The sequence below is a fragment of the Nycticebus coucang genome, chromosome 12 (assembly GCF_027406575.1).
Source record: "Nycticebus coucang isolate mNycCou1 chromosome 12, mNycCou1.pri, whole genome shotgun sequence".
Taxonomy (NCBI): domain Eukaryota; kingdom Metazoa; phylum Chordata; class Mammalia; order Primates; family Lorisidae; genus Nycticebus; species Nycticebus coucang.
The window spans coordinates 58972685-58994903 of NC_069791.1; the positions used below are offsets into that span (position 1 = coordinate 58972685).

The 22219-nt window shown below is 36.2% G+C and overlaps 1 protein-coding gene and 1 pseudogene across 13 annotated transcripts in view; both read left to right on the forward strand.

Annotated features, from left to right (window-relative positions):
• The window catches only part of ERC1 (ELKS/RAB6-interacting/CAST family member 1), a 663469-nt gene that overhangs the window by 253051 nt on the left and 388199 nt on the right, over positions 1–22219 (forward strand). The window lies entirely within an intron of this gene.
• Positions 2094–3444, forward strand: LOC128561055 (60S ribosomal protein L4-like; annotated as a pseudogene).

Consider the following 22219-nt stretch of genomic DNA (forward strand, 5'->3'; position numbering starts at 1 on the left):
TTCTTGAGACAGCATATGGATAGCTTGTGCTTTTTCAGATAATCGGCCAGCCTTTGCATTTGCAGTGGGGAATTCAAGCCATTAACTTTTATGGGGAGAAGTGATAGGTGTGGTGGAGTTCTACTCATCTTATTTTGTGAAAGTCCATCGCATAGTTTTATCCTTTGCACCATGTGGAAGCTAAGTTTTTACCTTTAGTTTCTCTGTGTTTAATTTATTGGTGGTTCATTGTGATGGTCAGTGTTGAGACTAGGTCTAAGTATTTAATGTAGAGCTGGTCTTGTTATAGTGAATTTCCTTAATGTTTACATATCAGTGAAAAATTTGATTTCTCCATCAATTTTGAAGCCTAATTTAATGAAATACAGAATTCTGGGCTGAAAATTATTTTGTTTAAGAAGGTTAAAGGAGTTGAGCATTCTCTTCTGGCTTGGAAAGTTTCAGCTGAAAAGTCTGCTGTCACCCTAATGAATCTGCCCCTGTAGGTCAATTGGCTCTTATTCCTGGATGCTTACAGAATTTTCTCTTTTGTCTTGAATTTGGACAGGTTCATGACAATGTGTCTTAGGGAAGCTCTCTTTGAGTTGAGGTTACCTGGAGTTCGATATCCATCTGAAAGGAGTGTGTCAGAATCGCTAGTAAAACTGGAGAAGTTTTCATTTATCATATCCTCCAGTAGAACTTCCATTCCTTTGGGATGATCCTCTTCCCCTTCAGGGATCCCTATAATTCGTATGTTTGAATGCTTCATGATGTCCCATAATTCTCTAAGCGATTGTTGTGCTTTCTGTCTCGTTAACTATGTGAGTTAGCTCATGAACTTTATCCTTTAACTCTGAGATTCATTCTTCTCCATGGTCTAATCTGTTTTTGATACTTTCTATTGCATATTTAAATTCCCTGATTGATTCCTTCATTTCCTTAAGCTCCGCCATAGCCTTTATAAATTCTTCTTGTCTCTCATCCAGTTTTTGGTTCTGGTTTTCTGTTTTCTTGTCAATTTCCTTTATTGCCTTTATCATTCATATTTTAAATTTCTTCTCTGTCAATTCCATTAATTCTTTCTAGATGGAGTCTTCTGCAGTAGTTGTCTCATGGTCCCTTGGTGCAGTTGTTCTCTTTTGGTTTTTCATGTTGCCAGAATTTTTCTGTTGGTTCCTCCTCATGTGTGTTTTCATTGTGTTAATCTCCTTTCCCTACTTTTTCCTTTTTACTGCCTCCTTCACTTTAAATAACCTTATCTCAGAGCTTAGGTGTTGAGGTGGCCTCTTGGTATAAGGCCAAAAGTAAGAGAAGGGTAAAAAGCAAGGAGGGAGAAAGAATGAAAAAAAGAAAAGAGAAGAGGCTCAGCACCTGTAGCTCAGTGGCTAAGGCCCCAGCCATATGCACTGGAGCTGGCGGGTTCGAACCCAGCCTAGGCCTGCCAAACAACAATGACAACTACAACCAAAAAAAGGCTGGGTGTTGTGGCGGGCACCTGTGGTCCCGGCTGCTTGGGAGGTTGAAGCAGGAGAACCACTTAAGCCCAAGAGTTTTTGAGGTTACCGTGAGCTGTGACACCACAGCATTCTACTGAGGGTGACATAATGAGACTCTGTCTCAAAAAAAAAAAAAAAAAAGACAGAAGAAAAAGAAAAGAATGGGGGATGAAAGAAAAGAATTGAAGAATAGGAGAGAAGTAAGACAAGAAGAGAAAATATGAATGACAGGAGAAATGGTATTGTTCAGCACGGTGCTATGGCCACACTTGCAACTCTAACATTCTGGGGGCTTGATTGGGCAAGTCCCTCAAAATCTTCAGGTCCTTACCAGCCTGAGCAAAGCAAGACCCTACCTCTGTCAAATAGAGGAAGAGAAAGAAAAGAGAAAAAACTAAGAACAAAAGAAAAAAATAAAAAAGAAAGAAGAATTCAGCAGTATTTGCCAATACTGTCTTCCCAAAGGTAGAAGGACTTCCTAGACCATGATCTCTTAATCTCCTTGAGCCAGACCACTGCTGTTGACCTCTCAGGCAGACCAATGCTGTGATGCCCCAGCATTCAGACAAGAGAAAAAAATAAGAAGAATAAATAAGGAAAAATTTAAAACTCAGTAAAAAAGAGGAGCTTGGCCTTCTCCTGTACAGCCCTGGCATGGTTTGTGCTCATCCAGTGATATGGGTGTACTCCAAAAAGGAGGAGTTATCTGGCAAAAATGTCACTTTGTCTACTGTCTTCAAAACTCCCATTCAACTAGACATTGTGAACTTTGTTCACACCAACTTGCATAAAAACAACAGACAGCCATATGCCATCAGTGAATTAGCAGGTCATGAGACCAGTGCTAAGCCTTGGGGTACTAACAGAGCTGTGGCTAGGATTCCCAGAGTTTGAGGTGGTGGAACTCACTGTTGTGGCCAGGGTGCTTTTGGAAATGTGTTGTGGAGGCCACATGTTTGCACCAACAAAAAGCAGGCATCGCTGTCACTATAGAGTGAACACAACCCAAAAGTAATGTGCCATCTGCTCTGTCTTGGCGCCTCAGCCTTACCCGCACTGGTCATGTCTAAAGGTCATCGAATTGAGGAAGTTCCTGAACTTGCGCTGGTGGTTGAAGATAAAGTTGAAGGCTACAAGAAGACCAGGGAGGCTTTTTTACTTCTTAAGAAACCTAAGGTCTGGAATGATGTCAAAAAGTTCTATGTCAGCAAATGAGGGTTGGCAAGGGCAAAATGAGAAACTGTCATCGTATCTAGCACAGGGGACCCCACATCATCTATAATGAGGACAATGGTATCATCGAGGCTTTCAGGAACATCTCTGGAATACTCTGCCTAATGTAAGCAAGCTGACTATTTTGAAACTTGCTCCTGGTGGACATGTGGGATGTTTCTGCATTTGGACTGAAAGTGCTTTCTGGAAGTTAGATGAATTGTATGGCACTTGGTGTAAAGCTGATTCCCTCAAGAGTAACTACAACCTTCCCATGGATAAGAAGATGAACACAGACCTTAGCAGAATCTTGAAAAGCCCAGAGATCCAAAGAGCTCTTTGAGTACCACGCAAAAAGATTCATTGCAGAGTCCTGAGGAAGAAACCACTGAAAAACCTGAGAATTATGTTAAAGCTAAATCTATATGCAAAGACAATGCACCGGAATACCATTCTTCTCCAGGCCAGGAATCACAGACTTCAGGTGGATAGGCAGCTGCAGCAGTACATACAGGCCACATCAGATGAGAAGGGGGTTGCAGGCAAGAAGCCTGTAGCAGTGAGGAAGGGTAAAGAGCCTGTTGGTATTATAAAGCAGAAAAAGCCTCTGGTAGGAAAAAAGGCTACCACTACCAAGAAACTAGCCACTAAAAAGAAGCCAGCAGAAAAGAAACCTATCACAGAGAAAAGAAGTCTACTGCATAAACTCTTAAATGTTTATTCCATAAACACTGAATCATTTCAGACAGCTTAGTTTGAATAAAAATCTGATCAAAGAGGAAAAAAAAAACTCAGAGAAAGGAAAAAGGCAGAAGAGGAAAAAAGAAAGGAAGAAAAAAACGGGGGGGATAGCTTAGCTGTTGTATGAGCGATTTATGTGGTAAAGATGAGAAAAATAGAGAAGTCTCTTCTGAAAGAGACAAAAAAGTAGAGAAGTAAAATAGGGAGAGAGAATAAATGAGGCTGAAATACCTTAAGAAACATAGAGGAGCCCTTGCTCTTAAAGAAAGTAAAAATGGAAATTAAGAATAAAACCAACCACAGAAATTAGCAAAAAGATAAAAAACAAAACAAAAAAGCTCAAATAGCCAAAAACAACCTCAGCAACAAAGAAAAGAAAAAAACCCCCACAATGTTTAAAAAAAAATATATATATATATATAAACTAAATAAATACATACTATGGAAGGGAGCAACTATAATGGGAACATATATGTGTGTGTGTGTGTAGTACGTGTGTGTGTGTGTGTCAATATATTGCCAGGACACCAGGTGGTGCTGTGGTTTTAAGATGTAGAACACAACACCAGAAACCACTCTCTAGTTTCTGAGGAAAACAGGTCCTGTGTCCTGCCATCCTGACTTATTTGCCCTTGGTGAGCTGCTGATGGTTTCCTCAGCTTTCAGTCCTCTACCAGGTTGGGGTCAACTGTGGAGGTCCTTTTTTTGTTAGGATATAAAAGTATAAATTTATTTCATGATAGAGAGAGGGAAGACAGTGGCAGGGCTGTGGGGAGAAAGGGAGAGAGAGCACAGATCAGGGAGTGAGAGACAACTATGGAGGTTCTATATAATGTTGAGTCAGGATTTTTGGTGCGCCCATTACCAGAATAGTGCTCATTGTACTTGATAGGTAAGTCTTTTCTCCCTCCACACCCCATTTGTTGATTTCCAGTGTTCTTTATGTCTCTTTTTGCCCATGCTTGTCCCCATCATTTAGCTCCCAATTATTAGTACATGTTGTTTTGTTTTTTCATTCCTGAGATACTTCACTTAAGATATTGGTCATTAATTCCATCCAAATTGACATAAAAGACATTATTTCATTTCTTTTTATGGTTAAGTAGTATTCCATAGTGTGTGCACATATGTCTGTGTTCTTTTGAAAAACTTCTGTTCATATCTTTTTCTCCCTTTCCCCCCTTTTAATTTTTTTTTTAATTGTTGTTGATTTGCCTGAGTTCTGAGTTCTTTGTAGATTTTGGATGTTAGCCCTTTGTTGGATATATAGTTTGTGAATACTTTCTCCCATTCTGTAGGTTGTTGTCTGTTTACTGTACTGATTATTTCCTTTGCTGTGCAGAAGGCTTTTAGTTTAATTAAGCACCATTATTTTTGTTATTGCTATATTTGCCTTTGGGGTCATAGCCATTAATTCTTTGCCTAGGCTGATGTCTAGAAGAGTTTTCCCTATGTTTTCTTCCAGAGTTCTTATGGTTTTTTGCCTTACATTTAAGTCTTTTATGCATCTTTAATTAATTTTTGTATATAGCAAGAGGGAGGGGTCCTGCTTCATTCCTCTGCATGTGGCTATCCATTTTTCCAGCACCATTTGTGTAATGGGCCTTCCTTTCCCCAGTGTATGTTTTTGTCTGCTATGTTAAAGATCAGTTGGTTGTGGGTAGTTTTGTTTTTGGTATCTCTGTTCTGTTCCATTGGTCTATGTCTTTACTTTTATACCAGTACTACGCTGTATTATAGTTTAATTTGAGGTCAGGTAATGTGATGCCTCCAGATTTGTTCTTTTTGCTTAAGATTGCTTTGGCTAATCAGGGTCTTTTTTAGTTCCAAATGAAGTGTAGAATTATTTTTTTCTAGATTTGTGAAATATAACGTGGATATTTTGATGGGGATTGCATTGAATCTATCAATCACTTATTTTCTTAGGTGAAATAAAACAATAACTGATTTTATTCCTTATAGCTCTTATTTACCCTGGCTATTTTTTCTGATGACTGTTATGTGTCTAAACTCATTGTTCTTCCATACTTTACTTGTCCAGTTAGAATTTTGAGTCTAATTGTAATAGAAATGTTAATGTAAGTGCAAGAGACATGGTTAGATTGATACATATACATTTTTTATATTATTATTATTATTTTTTTTTGCAGTTTCTGGCCGGGGCTGGGTTTGAACCTGCCACCTCTGGCGTATGGGCCCGGCACCTTACTCACTGAGCCACAGGTGCCACCAGATTGATACATTTATTAAAACAATTCTCAAAGCTCTTTTTGTTGCCTGTAGAATTATTTTTGTAAACTTATGTTTCTATCTGTGTTTCACCTATGTTCCTCATTAAAACCCTTATAAACCGGGTAGCTTATGGCTTGTGGCTCAGTGAGTAAGACGCCGGCCCCATATACTGAGGGTGGCGTGTTCAAACCTGGCCCCAGTCAAACTTTAAACAACCAGGTGTTGTGGCAGGTGCCTGTAGTCCCAGCTACTCGGAAGGCTGAGGCCAGGGAATTGCCTAAGCCCAGGAGTTTGAGGTTACTGTGAGCTGTGATGCCACGGCACTCTATCAAGGGTGATAAAGTGGGATCTGTACCCCCCATCTCCCCCCAAGAAAACCCTTATAAACCAGTCTAAAAATATAAGATCACCTTAGAAAATTCCTTCTGGTAATGATGCCTGCGTATTGAACTATGCAGTATGTTCAAATATTTTTGGCTTTTTCAGGACCACCATCCACATGTATTTTTCTAGTTTCCTAACAATTAATATGCAGTATTTGTATATACTGAAATAGTCTCTGCCTTTTGTTCTTTCTCCTCCTTCCCCCTCTCTAAGTTTATTTATAGTTATATTAGTCAAAGTTATATTCTTGTGGGTTTCCCAGTCTTCCCAGTCTTTGTAAACTATCTTCATTCAGCATAGTACCTTCCATTACAGCAGAACCTCTGTTAAGTTGACCACTCAAAGGAATGTAACAAAGTGGTCAGCACATGGAGGTGGGCAACATAAGGAACTAGGCCTGCTCTCCTAATATGTCCATGTGGTGCATGTCTGGTCTGTGTAAATTAGGTCAACTTTAGGAGATAGTCAACTTTGGAGATTCTACTATATATGCTGGATACTTTGCTAAGTGCACACACACACATGGTCTCTGTTTTCAAGAGTCCCAGAGTTGTGGGAGTTAAAGAAGTTATGTTATGAATGGTATACAGGGGAAAAGGAGGGAGTTTTTAATTTCGAAAGGAGTCTAAGGAAATCTTGGAAGCTGAATCTTGAATGATGAATGAATTTCCTAGACAGATGGGGAAGGTGACATCTAAACCAGTAGAGCAGTGTGAATAAAAATAAGAAGCGTGTTCTTTTCCAGTGTGTCATGCCCTGGAATTTTACTTTGTTCTTCTATCATTTTATAATACATACTCTTAAAATTTTCTAATAGAACTCTGCCTATGAATACTTTTTATTTCTTTTGAGAAACTCTGAAATTATCTGGTCTCTGGGAAAAGTTTTACCCAATTGTTACACAATGACAAAGATTTCAGTGAATATAGTCTAGTCACCTTTATTGTCTTGTTAGTTTACTTAAGAAACAAATACATTTTTTTCCTCCTGTCTCTGAAGATTTTCAGGGTAGATATCCCTGGAGGGATGCCTTATGTTTTTTTTCCTTTGTGGGATGCCTTATGTTATACAACAGTTAGCGTACTTTGCTTCTTGATTCAGACGCTTACTCTGTAAGAAAGAACAATATATTAATTCTGTTTTCATCCTTTTCTTCTTTGGTGTCTGTATTTGGTAAGAATTTCTTTTATAAGTATTTATAATTTTTTATTTAAGTAGTATTTAACTCTTGTTTAGAGAGGAGTAGTGAGAAGCAATATGTTACTCTGGCATTCATTTAGGCACGTTTTTATTTTTTTCCTTAGCACAGTAGCAGCTGGGTGAGAAATGGTTGAGATGGGGGTCACATTCTCTGGACTGTCTTTGGCTCCGTCTGCACTGTCACTGCCCCTGCCCATCCATAGTCTTCAAGCTTTCTAAGTAGTATACATGTTTGTGGCATGGAGTAACCCTGTGCCCGGAGAATGAAATGGGACAATAGCAGATGGCTGAGTGTGCTGTACAATGGGATTAGTACTGGGCTCCTCCTTCCCAGGGTTCTCCCCTATGGTTTAAAGTAGTTTTGTGTTACAGTAAATTTCTTATCTTTATAATAAATCACTGACCTGGAAAATGTAATTGAGCATTTGAATCTGAGCTGCATTCAAAATCTGTGTTAAAATTGTACAGCTTCTTGCTTGATTGATTATAAATGATAATGTAGCTTGGAGTTTAATTTGCTTAAGCAGATGCTATCAACATCCGCTTCCATGCTTCTGTAACTTCTGTTTATTTCATGATGCTTTGAATCTCTGGTTTCCTGGGTTTTGATATTTACAATTTTGGATTTGGCAATAGCAGAAAACTGATTGATTTATAGAATTAGAAGGGGTATATTATCCTAGGTTGGTTTATTAACTATCTTCTGTTATTTTCTTTTGAGTAGGAAGCCAGAAACAATAGGTTCTTTGTATATTCTGTTTGTTTTCTATGGAGTCTTGGAAAGCCTTGGCAGTTAGTTGTAGTTTTTTGCTTTTGCTCTATCATAAAATGGAAAGGAGAATAAGCTTTTTAAAATTAAAGACAATATTTATTAATATATTTTGAGAAAAACTTTATTTAAAAATTGTGCCATTTTACTTTTAAAATATTTTCTAAATGTTGTTGTTTTTTAGTCTTTTTTTTTTTTTTTTTTTTTTTTTTACTATTTTTAAGTCTTAACCCAGCTGTTGACCAAGCTAAGTTAAAAGAACACTATGTTAGGCTATAGTTGAATTTTTAGTCTGAAAACATAATTTATTTAGCCAGTAGAATTTTTTCCTTCTTCTTTTACTCATAATTGTTTAATAGAACTCACTTTAAAGATTTTCGTGTATGGAGAATATATGTAGTTAAATTCTTGAAATACCATTTTATTAAAATATGCATAGTAAATGAAGTCTGATTGATGATGATATTTTTACTGGTAGGTAAGGAAATATAAGGAATTTACTTTGATTCATACAACTTTTTCGTGCCTCTTTCTTTAAACCTTAAGGAGGTAGAAAGTTTAACTTGTAAAGTCAGACTTAACTTACAATTCAATGAATGAAGAATAGTCCCTAAAAAAAGGGAGGATATTAGTTTACCTTGTTGTAAATCTTTTAATTATGTTTCTTAGCATCATCCTTTCTAATTTCAGTATACCTCTCTTCAAAAATGATTAAACAAAATTCTTTGTCCTACATTCTAATAATATAGAAACAGTGAACTTCAGATACAAGTGATTAAAACAATAAAAATAGCAGTTTTATGATAGGTAGGATTAACTATTGCTGCATAATAACTATTACTAAAACTTAGGGCATAAATAACCATTTTATTTTGTTCTCTTATAAACTGGGATTTCAGGACGGGCTCATTGGATAGTTTGTTCCTAATTTGTGTGGCATTACCTGGAGAGGTCTGACATAGGATAACCTGCTACCTAGATGGCTTATTAACTTGCAGATATTCTGCCTCGGTGTTTTTTGACCTCTATTCAGCTGGTGTCTTTTGCCTCAGCTTCTGCAAATACCCTGGGCTCCTTATAGCATGGGGAGAGTAGTCACGCTTCTAATGTGGGTGCTGACTCCAAGAATTGTAGATGTTAGAAACAGAAGCTGCTCTGCTAGTTAAGGGCGGTTCTTAGAAGTGGCTTGAAAGTAGCAGAGGGTCACTTTACTGTGTTCTGTTAGTAATAGACCTGCCCTGATTTGGAGGAGGGGGTCAGAAATGGACTCCACTTCTTCATGGGAGAGGGAAAGAGCACTGAAGAAGAGCATGTGAAATGGGAGATACTATCACCATTTTTGGAAATATGGGTTGTTGATACTTTTTGGCACTGAAATGCATGTTTAGGTTTTTATATGGACAAGTTTTAATTTCTCACCTAGTAACAGGATTGCTAGGTCATGTTAGTTAACTCCATGTTTAACTTTCTGAGGAACTGCCAAACTGTTTCCTAAGTGGCTGCAGTATTTTACCTTCCCACCAGTAAGGTGCCAGAGATTCAAGTTTCTCCATATCTTTGCCAACACTAGTTATTTTCCTTTTTTAACAAATAGCCAACCCAATGCATGCACGTATTATTTCTTCATTTTGATTTGCGATTTCATAATGACTAATGATATTGAGCATCTTTTCATGTGCTTGTTTGACCATTTGAATATCTTTTTTGGAGAAGTATCTATTTGAGTCCTTTGCCCATTTTTAAATTAGGTTGTTTTATATTGTTGAGCTTTAAAATGTCTTTATGTATTCTGGAGATCCAGCCCATATCATATATATGACTTGCAAATATTTCTCTCATTCTGTGGGTTGTCTCTTCACTTACTTGTGCCCTTTGATACACAGATGTTTTTAATTTTTATGAAGTCCACCTTCTGTGTTTTTTCTTTGGTTGCTTATGCTTTTGGTGTCATCTACAAAATCAATGCCTAATCGAAGGTCACAAAAATTTCCTCGTGTTTTCTTCTGAGTTTTATTGTTTTAGCTTTAGTATTTAGGGTCTAATTCATACTAAGTTCATTGTTGTATATGGTGTGAGGCAAGGATCTAACTTCACGATTTTGTAGAAGAATATTTAGTTGTCCAAGCACTATTTGTTGAAGACACTATTCTTTCCCCATGTTGGCATACTTGTTGAAAATCAGTTGGCCACAGACGCAGACATACTGGACTCTTAATTCTATTCCATTAATCTATGTATATATACCAATGCCATGCCACAGTGTCTTGATTACTGTGGGTTTTGTAGTGGGTTTTGACACTAGGAATCTTGAATCCTTTACTTCTGTTTCAAGATTGTTTTGGCTTTTCAGGGTCCTTTGTAATTCCATATTAATTTTGAGATCAGCATTTTGTAAAATAAATCAATATGCAAGAATCAGTTGTTTATCTATACACAAATTTGATTTGAATCCATACATCATTTTTGGGACTCTTGCCATCTTAACAATATCAAGTCTTCTAATTGATGAACTTATGATATGTTTCAGTTTATGTAGATTGTCTTTAATTCATTTCATCAGTGTTTTATAGTTTTAAGTTTTGTACTTTGTTAAAATTTATTCCTAAATATTTTATTTTATTTTATTTTGACCTTTTCCCCAATAACTTTTTATTGCCTTCATAACAGAAAAATAATGAATTAAAAGTAAGATGATAAAAAGTTTTTTAAAGGTTCCCAACTCACGTTACACAGCAGTTCCCAATCCCGCCCTGCATGTTAGTTTCTCCGTCCCTTCGGGGTTTAGTCACAGACCTAACAAGCTTCCTCACAAACCCACTGTCATCACGACCCCACCCTGGAGGCTGCAACCTCTCAGAGGTCACAGGTAAGTTCCATTGCCCAGGAGGGTCTATCTCTGCGGTATATTTTGAGATCCCTCCAAGTTCCCCACTTCTGGTTCTCAAGGCCACAGAATGAAGAGTTCTGCGCAAGCACAGCTGTTGGCTTCTGTTCTGAGCAATTGCTCCCTGGGGTAGCATTTTTCCCAGGATGGGTTTGGAGGAGAATGGGGTGGGTAATGGACATGAAAACACCAAACACATTTTTCCCTTGTCCTTGAGAACAGTTTTTCTTCAGCCTCACTTAAAGCTTTCCATTTCTAATATTATACCTTACGCGTAGAAAGCAATTTTAACTTCTCTAAGCCTTTTCACATTCGTTACTACTGCTCTTGAAAATAATCCTGCAGAGAGGGTATTATTCCCATACTGAATTTGTGCAATATTTTATTTTTTTAATGCTTCTGAAATTATTTCATTTTCAGATCATTCATTTGTGTACACATAAACAACTGATTCTTGCATATTGATTTTGTTTTCTGCAACTTTCCTGAACTTGTTAGTTCTAATAGTGTTTCTGTGTCTCTTTTATTATTTTCTATGTATCAGGTTATGTCACCTGCAAATAGTGATAGTTATTCTTTTTCTTATATAGCTGTTTCTTCTTTCTTTTTTTCCCCCTAATTGCCCTGATTAGAGCATCTAGTATAATGATCAGTAGAAGTGGTGGGAGCGGATATCCTCATCTGGTTCTTTATTTTAGAAGGAAGGCTTTCAGTTCTGCCACTAAATATATTAAATGAGGGGTTTTCAGCGATGCCCTTCATCAAGTGCGACATTTCCTTCTATTTTCAGTTTGTTGAGTGCTTTTATCAAAAAGGATGTTGGATTTTATAAAATGCTTTTTTCTGTCTATTGAGATGAGCTTGTGGTTTTTGTCCTTCATTTTATTAATGTGGTGCATTACATTGATTGATTTTCATATGTTGAAACTAACTTTGCATTCTTGTGTTTTTAAATATCTTTGTGTTTTTTGGCTGGAGGAATATAGAAACTTATTCCATCAACATTCTTGTAGAGGCAATACAAATAGGCCTGAGAGAATATAGCCATTGGATCAATGCTTAATTTTCTAGTGCTAAGGTGGAATATAAATGAGAAGTATTCAAAGGCTATGTCATAATACTTTTTTGCAATATGGAAACAGTTTTGACCCTTATCAAACATAATTTCTTTGGACTTTTTAGTAACTTAGTGAATATTTGAGGATTTATGTCCTTTCTTTTCTATCTATGGTTAGTATGCTATATTAATGTTCTCAGAGTCTTGCAAGTTATAGTTCAGAGTGCCCTGACCTCTGTTTTGACTGAGCTCATATTTTAAACTTGAAAAATGGTGATTAACAAGTCAGTATGTCCCACTTGTGACAAAGGTCGTTCTTAGTTGTATCTCAGGAGACCCTGTGGCAGGAGCTTATCGGAGTAATAAAAACATAGATGAGTATCTAGAAAGGGACAAAGGATTTAGAGAAAAGTGCTTGATCAAAAAGCACAATGAATATTTTCTTCTGTTCAAAAACTGCTTATACTTCATATGAATTATCTTGCATTGCATTTTTACCTCTGGGAATGGCTGTTTGAATAGATGCCCAAGTACTTATCAACTCTGAGAAGTTGAAGTAATTAACTACCTCAAGATATTATTAAATCAAACTCTGATGAAACAGCTTTTTGTGTTCTTCTTTCTGCCACACCAATATGTATATCCTAACCAGAAAATAGCTTCAAGCATAAAAGATATATTTTATTCTCTTTATCTATTTTATCTTACTGTAATTGCCAGACTGCCTCACTTTTTTCCCCAACATTCTTTTTCCTAGAGGAGTTTTTCAGATTGTAAAAACCATCCAATTTTACAGAGGAAAGCTTACTAAATTCTGACATGACATTTGGACCTGCTTTCTCTGTATCCCACCCAAGTCATACTCTGCTTTTATATACAGCAATTTGGGTGTTTTTGTAAAGCAGCTAAACAACAACTTTAAAGGAAGTGGCTGGTCATTTTAAACATTCTGTACACTTGAAAAGAAGGCCGGTCAGTGATTTTGGACTTAGCCTTTAGACAAACTGACAGAAACCTGGGCTTTCTCCATGTAAAATTGCACGTAGCTCCCTTATGTGAAGTAGATATCACACATATTTTAAAGTTCATCCATGAACTCTTGATTAAAACTACCCACTACTTATGGAAAAATAAAGTTAAGATACAAGGGTCTCTAGATTTTATAAAACCATGAAATATGTATATGGTTCAAATACAAGAGAAATTGAGAGCAACTACACTTTCATATTAACTAATTTAATGAGGAAGAGTAGTAACTGTTGGGTATGATAGATGCTGTGATCCCTTCTGAGAGTGGAAGCACTTATTCCCCCAGATGCTGGAAGTGCTAGTGACAGACAGCCCTCAGTTATCAGCCTCTGTGGAGATTATTTCAGCTGAAGAGCTGCCTTGCCTGAGGTCATGCCCCTTCCCATGGACATCCAGTGCCTGATCCTTATGAGATGTAAGGGCTTAAACCCTTTACCCTCTACTTGGAATAGTACCTTCAGAGCTCCTCATGGGCTTGTCTGAATCCTTTGGGACTTCATGGCAGTTCTCTGCACAATCCCGATTTCTTTTCTTACTTTCTAGTGGTATTAATTCCAAGAATAGCTTTAATAAACTTATCACACAGTAATGTCTGTCTCAGAGTCTGCTTTCTGGGAAACTCACCCTTGATTAGAAGGTAAGTTTCTTCATACAAGTTAGCATATTTCAACCCTAAAAGTAGACCTGGCTCGAATAAAAATTTAATGAGATAAACTTGAATTCATTAAGTGACTACTAATCTTACTTTGGCATTGCAGAAAACTCTCCAAATCTCTAACAGATTGATTTATTTGGTCACATAGTGTAAACCTGTGGAAGATATGAGTTAATTAAGGAGTTCTTTACATGCCCCATAGAAACCCCTGGAGATTTTCCATGGTGATAAGTATATATGATAAAAGAATCTCTCTTTTCTGAGATTTCTTAGATAGCATTTGGAAAATGTTTGCTTTTATCATTAAAATGTAGATATCATTCTAAATATTTGAAAAATATGGAAGAACTATCAAGAGGAAGAATCTATGTATAAATAAACTTTTCTTTACTTTAAATTAGGACAATACTGTACATTCTTTTTTGGCAATCTTTCATAATAAATAAATTTCCATATCTTTATTCTTCAAGAATGTGAGTTGTAATGATAGTAGAATATTTGTTCCACCCAATGGAGAGACTTTTTTTTTTTTTTTTTAAGAGACAGAGTCTCACTTTATCACTCTTGGTAAAGTGTTGTGGCATCACAGCTCACAGCAACCTCCAACTCCTGGGCTTAAGTGATTCTCTTGCCTCAGCCTCCTCAGTAGCTGGAACTACAGGCGCCCGCCACAACACCCAGCTATTTTTTTTGTTGCAGTTTGGCTGGGGGTGGGTTCGAACCTGCCACCCTCAGTATATGGGGCTAGTGCCCTACCCATTGAACCACAGGTAACGCCTGGAGAGACCATATTTAACTTAACTGTCCTCCTATTGTTAATGTTTAATTTTTCCAAGTTATTGTTACAAATAATACGATGAATTTTTTTGAAATTAAGCCTAATTAAATCTTATGAAATTAAGCCTGCTTTAGTTTTAAAAAGAATATTGGGTTCTCTTATCACAAAAAATGTAGTGAACTATTAGATCTGAGATTGTTCTATCCATATAGCCACCATAATTGAGCAACTTTTAAGGCATGTCACTCAAGTAGATTATGTGTATTTGGGTCCTAAGTGCAGTTTCACCAGTTCTGCTACCTAAGAAGCATTGCCATTGTGGATTTGTGTATCCTCTTTGTCTTTTGAGTAATTTTAGGACAAGAAGGCCTGCCAATGTTTTTTATATGCCTACTGGATATAAAAAGAATAATTTGAGCTATTTTCATAATTTTCTACCTGACAAATCTTGGTCTTCCCAGCTTTTGTGTTATTTTATCCAGTTGCCTTTAGTGCACTAGGTAGTTCCATGAGCAAATATGTGAAGGAACTTACATCCCTTTCAGTAATTAGTAAAATCTATCTAGGGCAGTAGATTATGAATATATTTTCCTAAGGGCCATACTTGCACTTCTTGTACAACTAAATCTGAATAGTTTCTTGAGATAAAATACAGTAATATTCTGATGAAGTTTTATTACCTGTTAAATGTTCTCATCCTCTCCATTATAAGAATAGTTATAATTTAGAATTTAAAGAGATATTAATGGCCTGTTCTCTTGTTTTGCAGTCTAAGTGATTAGAAAGATTAAGCAGATTACTCACTATCATACAGTTACTATTCATTTATTAAGGTAATCTATTTTGTAACCTGTACTATGAAAGAACAGCACAATTGAGCAGGAAACCCAAGCAAAGAAATAATCAGTTGCTGACCAAAATCTTTGCTGATATTATTAAGGACCATAAACAGCAATTGAGAATACTGATATGGAAGCTTTTAAAAACCCAAATTGAGTTTAAAACATTGCTTAGAGTCACTCATGATTTTGTTATTCTTGTGCCTTCTAATCATGAAAATACGTGTTTGGACAAGTAAAAGTTAGAAACCAGTATAGTCTGGGAAAAACCTGCTCTTTTTGGTGAATTAGAGTTGAGCCTTATTGGTATGTTTTGTCGGAGTGTAGGGTGGTAGACAGACAACTGACTAGAAATCAAGGGACTTAGGATCTAAAAGAGAAAATTCACTGTTAATTACACATGATTATAGTAGCCCTCTTTGCCAGGTGATTATGGACCGATTCATCCAGACTGTATGTCTTACATTATTATTAACCAGGAAGGTAAAGGTCAGAGCCTTTCTGAATGCCTGACTTCACAGAATACTGGAAGCATTACCAACAAAGTTCTTTTCCTTTAAATGTTGTTGGTGAGCCACATGATTAGGAGAAGCATTTTGCGATTTTTTTTGTCCTTACAGCTGTGACACACAGAAATTTAGGTATTTCATTTTCAAGTGCTCCTTAGTTCACATGTCTAAGAGGAAGTCCCTTCTACCTGTACTCTGTGATGATGGCCTCAAAGCAGAGTAATCAGTTCCACTTGACTAGGAATAAATCACCCACATTGAAACACGATAGCTCCTGACAACTGGGCAATGCTGATAAAAACTGAAACAAAAGATGTCAGTAAGTCTGTGCTGATGTGGAATTGGCTTGTGGATTTGATGAATTCACTTTGTAGCATTACCTTCTGCATTAGACTTCTCTGGTTTTGTCAGTTTTCCTCTCTTTGTAAAATAAAAATTGTATGAGGAGAGGAAAGCCTCTGTATGATATAGTAACTTTTATTTCTATTTCCTTTCCAACCCAGTATACAGAACTATATACCATGAGAGATGTCATTTTAAGGAATATGCCTTTTTTCTTCAGATAGTTAATTAAAAAATCTTTTTGAATTCACCACTGTTAGATCTTCTCTCTGATAATAAACTGTATTAACCTTGTTGATATCACCTCCCTTTCCTATTTATCATTGAGGATACAGACATACAGACTAAAAACCAGTTTCTTTGATCTCTACAAAATTTTACTAATACAGAAATTGAATACATGCTAATAGGTACTTAACTAGATTTCTTTCTGTATGAGGGAGAGTATGTACAATACTGGGGAAAAAATCCCATGAGATTATAAAATGAGTGATTTTCTACAACAATAATTTTATTAATTGTTAATATGAAAGTAAGTTACATATGTAGTAAAAGAAAAAATTTAGGTATTTCATTTTCAAGTGTTCCTTAGTTCACCTGCCTATCAATAAACTAGCTTCCTTATATCCCCAGCTTTCTTTATCCTTTAATGTCAGGCTAAATAGGTTATTGTAATAATATCATTTGCTTGAAATCTTATATCAAGTATCTGTGCTTTGCCCAGCAGCATTAGTATATTATGATTGGGTATACAGGTCTGACAATTAAGTTCATGAACTTTCCAGTGTACACTTATGTTGGCAACACTGTTCAAACATTTTGGCGAGGTTTCATAACCTTGGTAAATCAGTGTCTCACAGCTGTGTTCATGCCCATGTGTGTAGGTTCTTACTGAGTGGCATTATTGTTGTTGTGTGTTTTTATGTGCCAAAATGTGACAATGTCAAAGCTTGAATTAGAGCAACAAACAAACATTAAATTTTCTGTTAATCTTGGCAAGAGTAGAAGTGAAATCAGGGATATGTTAGTTCAAGTTTATGGGGATAATGTCATGAAGAAAACAGCAATGTACAAATAGTTTCAACATTTATCTAGGGGTGAGAAAGTGTCACTGATGAAGAGAGGGCAGGATGGCCAGTAAGGAGCAGAACTGATGAAAACATAGCAAAAATTCTTCGAATTACACATCGGAATTGGCAGCTAACTTTGAGAAGCGTAGCAGACCAAGTAAGCATTGGTAGAAGAACAGTTAGGAAAATCTTAACTGAAAGAAAATCTTGGCCTGAGAAAGGAATGGCTCTTGCATCACAACAATGCACTAGCTTACATGGCACTGTCTGTGAGGGAATTTTTAGCCAGTAAGCAAATAACTGTATTGGAACACTCTCCCTACTCACCAGATCTGGCTCCTAATGACTTTTGTTTTTACCTGAAGATAAAGGAAATAGTGAAAAGAAGATATTTTGATGATATTCTGGACATCAAGGGTAATATTATGACAGCTCTGATGGCCATTCCAGAAAAAGAGTTCCAAAAATGTTTTGAAAACTAGACTAGGTGCTGTCATTGGTGGATAGCTTCCCAAGGAGAATACTTCAAAGGTGACTACAGTGACATTCAGCAAGGATGCCTGTAGCTCTTTTTCTAGGAGGAGTTTGCAAACCTAAATCTCAGACCTTGTATATGTTCTTCTCTGAAAGATGTACTTTTATATTTGTAGTGATTTGGTACCTTATTCTTTGGGGGTATCCATCATTCTTTGCTTCTGTAGGGAATACGTTTTTAATATATGACCACAGTAGTAAATATACTCTTTATTAATAAATACTATAATATTAAGGAATCATTTAGATTCATGTTTTTATTATAGAATATATTTGTAGCATGGTGATTAAGAGCAGGATTTTCACTGTTTTGTGATGATGCTTAAATATTTGTTATATACACTATAAAGTCCTTACACTAGTTACTGGCACATACATAATAAGCTGTTTTAAGTGCTTGCCGCTCCTGTTATCATCACTGCATCCTCCTCACCGTCACCACTACCATTATTGCCATTGTTGTTGTTGTTATGTTATTAGCAATCGTGTGGTTTCTGCTTCTATACACTGGAAGGGTTTTTTTATTCTAAGTACATTTAAAGGAGTATTTTTCCACTAAAAATGATTCTAAGCAATCAGTTTCATCTTTACATTCACGCGTTTGCATAATGGATCCACTTTTTCTCTCTGTTCCTGTATTCACAGCTCTTTGTAAATGATACATTTCAGATTCTGTGGATAATTGAACTTAGTATAGAATAGGATCTCTGCTATATATTTTACGGAAATGGTATAGTAAATACTGAAATAATGACATGGGACTATGAGGGTAAGTAGTTTTTGTAAGCTTAACATTAGGTAGTGAAAAAGAAGAAAATAATGACAATAATGTGGTAGTATTAATACTCCAGCTGGTTACTGACACATACAAACCCAGAAGTTTTTGATCAAAAAGCACAATTTTGAATCACAAAGTGAGCCCTCAGTGGGCTTAACTGTATTCATCATGATTCTTGTTAAATGAAAAGAGAAATATTTTTATAGATACATATCCCTCCCCATAGCATCTTTTGGGTTTGTTCAATGTTTACACAACTGGTTTGCTTATCTCTATTTTAGGTCTTCCTCACTGATGGCAACTTGCCCAAAGGGAGCAATCTTAGTATCAAAATTTTGCATTTTGTGAGATCCTTTCACTATGAAATGTTTGTTTTTCTCCTTTAGAAGTAAACAGTCTAAGAATAGTTACTGTTTTTTTTCCCCTCCAACTCATCAGTCAGTCTGTCTAGATGGCTGGGTAATTGAAAAAGAAAGTAGCTTAGGCAGAACTTGGTTATTTTTTTTTTTTTTTTTAAATCAGGTTTAGAGGCTTCTGTACCTGAATATTAGCATAAGTTGTTTTTTTTTTTTATCAGCAAAAAGAATGGATTCCTTTAATAGATTAACTACATAAAGTTATAAAAGTGTAATTGTTAACATTTGAATTTCTTGATTTCTTCTTAAATGGAGATGATGGAAGAGAAAGAAATATATTATCCTTATTATACCCTTTTTTTTTAATGGGCAGAGTCTTGCTCTGTTGCCAATACTAGAGTGCAGGAGTGTCATCATAGCTTACCACAACCTCCCAACTACTGGGTTGAAGCGATCCTCCTCCCTCAGTTTCCAGAGTAGCCTGGAATGCAGACACTCACTCCCATACCCAGCTACTTTTTAAGTTTTTTTGTAGAGAAGAGGTCTTGCTATTGTCCAGACTGGTCTCAAACTCCTGGGCTCAAGTGACCTTTCTGCCTTGGTTTCCCAAAGTCCTGGGATTATATGGTGTAAGCCACTGTGCCCAGGCAGACATTTCATTTTAAATAAGGCTTCTTGTACTGTCCTTTCTTGACAAGAAGGACTAATTAGCAGCATGACCATGTTTTCTTTATAAGTATTTGTAACTGGCATGACTTACGCAGCTGGTTAAACCTGTAAGCATCAGCATTGTGTTCTGTTTATATATTTATACTTGGTGACGCTGCAAGTTCAGTTACACCTTCACTGCAGTAAGGTGAATATCATAATAAAGCAAGTCACACAATTGTTTTAGTTTCTCAGAGCATATTAAAATTAGGTTTACATCATACTGTAGTCTACCAAGTGTGCAATAGCAGTATTTCTAAAAAATGTACATACCTTAATTTAAAAATACTGTACTGCTAAAATATGCTAATGATTATTTGAGCGTTTAGCAAGTCATAATCTTTTTGGTGGTGGAGGGTCTTACCTCAGTGTTGGTAGTTGCTGACTGATCAGGGTGGTGTTTGCTGAAAGTTGAAGTGGCTGTGGCAGTCTCTTAAAATAAGACAACAATGAAGTTTGACATTTCGATTGACTTATCCTTTCCTGAAAGATTTCTCTATAGCATATGTTACTGATAGATAGTATTTTACCCACAGTAGAACTTCTTCTCAAAATTGGAATCAGTCCTCTGAAATACTGGCACTGCTTTATCAAATGAATTTGTGTGCTATTCTAAATCCTTTGTTGACATTTCAACATTATTCACAACATCTTCACCTGAAGTAAAATCCATCTCAAGAAACCACTTTCTTTGCTCATTCATAAAAAGCAACTCCTCATCTGTTTGTTTTATTATGATATTGCTGCAGCAATTCAGTTCTATCTTTAGGTTCCACTTCTAATTCTAGTTCTCTTGTTAGTTCTAACACATCTGCAGTTCTTCCACTGAAGTCTTAAACCCCTGAAAGTCATCCATGAGGGTCGGAATCAGCTTCTTCCAAATGTTGATATTTTGACCTCCTCCCATGAATCATGAATGACATTAATGGCATCTAGAATGGTAAATCCTTTCTAGGTTTTTGGTTTAATTTGCCCAGATCCATCAGAGAAATCATCACATATGGCAGCAATAGCATTACAAATACATTTTGTAAATAATATAACTTGAGAATATAAGTAACTCCTTGATTCATGGGCCCCAGAATGGATGATGTGTTAGAAGATGTGAAAACAACATTTGCTATGTTGATTGGTTTGATGTAAGCATGTCAGATTGTATAAAAAAAATCAACACATTGTACCCCACATGTGCATAAATGTATTCATGATCTATGTGTATATGACTTAATAAAAAAAGAGCTACACTTGGTATCTTGGAAGGTTTAGAATTTTTTAAAATACCAAAGTTGGGGGTATGGATTGCCCTCTATGAATTGAGATGCATCTTTAATTCCAACCTTCTCAATCAGGGCTCGACTGTCTCACAGGAACCGAATCTCAAAGTTAATCAGATAATCCTTGTTTGGATGTTCTGGATTCTGAAAGTAAAGATGAAAACAAATTCAAATAGTTGCCTTTAGAGTATGCATTTCTTTTTTGTAATTAAAACAAAATAAAATAAACGCATCATATCATGAGCAAAACTGGAGAAAAAATAAAATGAGAGATGTGTGACTCTTCTTTTCACTTGAATTTTAGAGGTTATTGCAGGGTTCTTAATTGGTCTAATTTCAGTATTGTAGCATCTTAGGGAATAGGGAAGCTCGAGCAGAGAAGTAAAGAAGGGACAGTAGAGCCTATGGAGCTGTCAGAAGAACACTCACAACATTTATTATGTTTACCATTTCAAATGGGCATGCTTCATGGTGCCCCTAATCAGTTATAGTGGTGACATCAGATGTCACCAATCACAAGTCACCATGGCAGATATAATAATTAAAAAGATGGAAATATTGCAAAAATTACCAAAATGTGGCAGAGACACCAAGTAAGCACACACTGTTGGAAAAGTGACACTGATAGACTTGATAGGCACGGAGTTGCCACAGATCTTCAATTTGGAAAAAACAGTATCTGTGAAATGCAATAAAGCAAAGTGTAATAAAGTGAGTTATGCCTGCATATGGTTTGCTAGAATTTTGAGTGGCAAAATTCTCTTTAGAAGTTGCGAGTTTGCCTCAATAATGATGTATATGAGATTTCAGTAGTAGTGTCTGATTAAATCAAGGGAAGACTAATACTTTTTACGTGTGGTACACTCTTCTCTCATAATAGGCTTTGGACTCTTATTGACATGGAATGACTGGAGCCCATTTCAGACATCAGTGGTTCACTTGTATGATTATTGCTTTGTTAAAAAATGAAAATTCAAGCTGTATGATATCTATAGTACCCTATTCTAAGTTTACCAAATCTCTTTGCTTGGCTTGTTTCTTCTGCCTGTCAAGTTCTCATTGTCTCCAAAAGGGGACTATTGTTTTTATTCTTTCCCTGTAGAATGATGGGAACCCTTAGAGTTTGTGCTAAAGTTGCTAACGTAAGAAACTACATGAAGATTGGGTCCAGGGTTCTTTCATGCTTTTCTTCTTGGTAGGAGTTTATGTGTGTGCCTAAATACAGTTTATAATAAAGTTCAAACTTATGTTTTATTCCTTTATTGATTAATCTTTAATTAAGATCTGGTAATATGCAGGTATGAAGATACCAAACTGGGGCAGAGGGGCAAGAATCCCTGCCTATTTTAGAGACATATGTATATAAAACAAATTATTATTAGAATTGGAG